Source organism: Fringilla coelebs (genome assembly GCF_963513975.1).
Source record: "Fringilla coelebs genome assembly, contig: SCAFFOLD_30, whole genome shotgun sequence".
In the NCBI taxonomy this organism is placed as follows: Eukaryota; Metazoa; Chordata; class Aves; order Passeriformes; family Fringillidae; genus Fringilla; species Fringilla coelebs.
This window is the reverse complement of record NW_028167448.1, coordinates 2,644,361-2,648,411: the sequence shown is the minus strand read 5'-3', so window position 1 is coordinate 2,648,411 and position 4,051 is coordinate 2,644,361.

The following is a 4,051-nucleotide window of genomic DNA, read 5'->3' as shown; positions in this document are numbered from 1 at the left end:
TACCTCTCCAATGTGGTGGGCATTCTTTTTGTGTTCTTTAAAGCATTTCAAAGGGACTTAGACTTTCTTTAGCTCTAGATTTAGTTTAAATTTGCAACAGTGGTAGGGGAAGTGCTTGGGGCTAGGGTAGATTAACTTCCTGCCCAAGTCTTACAATCTGCTGCTTAATCAAATGATTCATTTTCTCCACCTGGCTGCTTGATTGGGGGGGTACAGAGTGTGAAGTGGCCAGGTGGCTACTAATCTGTTGCACTATTTTGGAAATGAAATGTGATCCTCTATCTGAGGATATTGTGGCTGGAACTCCGAAGCATGGGATTATTTCTTGTAATAACACTCTAGTAACTTCTCGAGCTTTGACAGTTCTGGTGGGGAATGCTTCTGGCCACCCTGAAAATGTGTCTGTCAATACCAATAAATACTGATACCCCCGCTTTCCTTGGGAGTTCTGAAAAGTCAATTTGCCACTGCTGTCCAGGCCTATGGCCTCTCCCAGTCTGACCGAGTTTCGGCTTGGGGATATTTTTGGGGTTAGTCTGGAGGCAAAGATCACACTGTCAGGTCACTTGAGTAATAGTGGCATATAAATTCCTAGCAACGATTCTTTCAATCAAGTAGGTTGTATAGGGCATCTATTCCTCAGTGTGCTTTCTGGTGCTCTTCCCTTACTAGTGACCACAAGAAATGGGAAGGGATTACCATCTTCTTTTCAATGGTAGCCCACCCTTCTTGGTTATACGTCCTTTTTTGATCTTCAATAAATTTTCTATCTCTCTTATTATATTCTGGCTTACTTTCAAGGGAAATTTGTCTATCTGGAATTAGGGCTCACCTCACCTCTCGCTGCTTCCTTTGCCTCTCTATCCGCCAGCTCATTTCCTTCTCCTAATTCTGAGCTCACTTTTTGATGTGCCTTAATATGCACAATTGCTACCTTTTCAGGCAGCTGAACTACTTCCAGCAGCTGGATGATCTCTTGTGCATGTTTGATGTTCTTTCTCTGTGAGGTCAGCAGTCCTCTCTCTTTCTAGATGGCTCTATGTGCATGCACAACTCTGAATTCATACCTCGAGTCTGTGTCGATGTTTATCCTCTTTCCTTTTGCTATTTCTAAGGCACGGGTCAGAGCAATTATCTCAGCCTTCTGCGCAGAGGTGCCTGTTGGTAAGGGTGTGGATTCTATTACCTCTCTGCAGGTGGCTACTGTGTACCCAGCACATCGCTTTCCATTGGCAACACAGCTGCTCTCGTCAGTGAACCAGGTCTCTGCATTGTCCAGAGGAGTGTCTTTCAAATCTGGGCAGCTGAAGTAGGTAGCTCCAATGGTCTCTAGGCAATTGTGGTGTACTGCTTCTCTTTGATTTCTACTGAGAAAGGAAGCTGGGTTGACAATATTAGTCACCACTATCTTTACATCATCTTGCTCTACCATGATGGCTTGGTATTTCTCTCTGTGGTGAAAGCCAGTGGCCACCCTTTACTTCCAGTACTGTGGACACTGTATGGGACACTAGCAGAGTCATTTTCTGTCCAAGGGAAAACTTGCGTGCCTTCTGAATATTCAGCACAACTGCTGCTACAGCTCTGAGGCAACATGGCCATCTTTTGGCTGTTGCATCCAGCTACTTGGAGAAGTAAGCAACTGCCCTTCGGTATGGACCTAAGTCTTGAGCCAGTATTCCTAAGGCAATTCTCTGTTTTTCATGGGAAAATAGAAAGAATGGTTTACTTACATCTGGAAGTCCCAGGGCTGGACCTGACATGAGGGCACTCTTTAGCTGCTAAAAGGCCCATGTGGCTTCCTTTGTCCACTGGAGATCTCTGTTTCCATTAGCAATAAGAGCATAGAGAGGTTTGACAAGCAGTCCATAATTATTAATCCACAGCTGGCACTACCCTGCCATGCCTAAGAAGGTTCGGAGTTCCTTTATCGTCTGGGGTTTTTGGGGTTTGGCAGATGGCTTCTTTGTGAGCCTGCCTTAAAGTCTGTTGCCCAGCACTCACCTCATAGCACAGGTAGATTACTTTCTGTTTCACTACCTGTACCTTCTTCTTTGATACTCTGTATCTTTGGAGTCTTAGGAAGTTCAAGAGGCTTACTGTCCAGGCCACACATGCTTCTCTCGTCTGAGTGGCTATTAGAAGATCATCTACGTACTGCAACAGCTTCCCTTCCTGTAGAGCTTCCCAGGACTCCAGATCTTTTGCAAGTTGCTCCCCAGACAGAGTGGGGGGGAATTTGAAGCCTTGAGGCACATAGACTATCTGAGCTGGGTTTTGCACTGCTTTTAGGGCTTTCTCATTTGAATGCCAGAATTTTCTGGCTGGCTTCATGGATAGGGAGGCAAAAGAAGGCATCTCTTAGGTCTGAAACAGTAAACCAGATTAGCTCAGGTGTTAAACAAGTTAGTAAAATATATGGATTTGCTAGCACAGGGTATAAATTCTTCATTATCTTATTGACAGCCCTCAATCTAGTACTATCAGTTATTGGGCTGATTTCTTCCCTATCTTCTTTTCAGGGGGTACTGCTTAATTCTCACTGGTTGTGTTCTTTCTTTAAGCTTGATTACTATGGGGGGGCATTCTTCACTTTCTTTGGTACAGCAGAGGCCCATACCCCTGAAAAAACTTGCTCTAATATCTCTTTACTAATTTTTTCTTAATTTCAATGCCTGTTAATGATAAGTTTAACATCTTTATATCATTTGCCCCCAGAGTAACTACTTCATTTGAGAATGTTCAGCGAATTGGGCATATACAAAAGCTCCTAATCACACATGTTACTTTAAAGGTTTACAAAAGTATGCTTTCTCAGACTGGCCAGTTGTTCCTCACATTGTAACATAATCATTTTCCACAGGTACTAAAGCTTTATTTAAAACTGAATCTATGGCTCCTGTATCAACTAAAATTCCACCCTTTTCTTTTCTTCTGGTCTCACTGCCTCTCGCAGAGGGGTCTGTTCCCTCCTAGTCCTGGGTGGAATTAGACTGCTAGGAGGGGGATTGGTGCGAATGGGTGTGAACTTTGGAGTTTGAGTCTTCTTCTTTTTTGGAGAGGTCTTCTTTATCCTCCTTTACTTTAGGAGGAGCCTTTAACAAGTTATATGTACTCATTTTGCGAGTTGTAATCGCTTTGCATTTCAGTATGATAAACTTTGCCTGACCAGTGGGTCCCAGGGCGGTCTGATCTCACAGTCCCTTTGCCATTCTTGGTGATTTCTTAAAACAAAAACACACTAACATAAGGGACTATCTCATTTACCTTCCCATTTTAAAACAGCATTAACTGCAATAAAGTCTTATAAATCTTTTTCTTTTCTGAGCTGCCCCTACTGGCAGCTTTCTCCCAAAGAGCCTCTCCCAAAGGGGCTAGGTCAGGAGCTTCTTTGCTCTGGTTAGTTCTCATTATCTCCTTCTCCTTATACTGTCTTGTTTCCACTCAAGCCTCACAGTGTCTTTTCTCAGTTTTTCCTCACAACACAGACCTCCAGGTGGCAGGTATCTCAGGTTCTGAATTGGCTTGATCAGGAGCTTTCAATTTACACTGAAGGCACAGAACAGCAATATCAGCACCTCTGCATTGCACATAAGGTGCCAGCCTCTCAATGCACTAAAAGCTCCCAGGAACTGCCTGCAGGCTATTCCTTTGGTGTTTATCACTTTGGAGTTTATCACTTAACCTCTATGTCAGGTTTTCTCAGTCTAAGCTTACTGTATTACCAGCTGAAGTCTGATGAACTCATTCATCTCTTCTATCTAAACTCTGGTTTACAAAATCCTAGTATTTTCTAGTTCTCTTCCTGCACAATCTAATTCAAGCATTGCTTCTACTGACACTCGCTTTACTGCCTTGCAACAGGCTGTGGTTGTTACAGCAAAAAGTTTGATTCGCCCACAAACACAGACAGATAGACAGACAGACACACACCACCTCTCTTATCTCAAATTCAGATGAGTCAGGGCTTGAATTGCTGGGGGGGAATTCTTGGAATTCTTTTAATTTGTTTTACTACAGTTAAACATAAATCACCATACTGTAGCTCTTT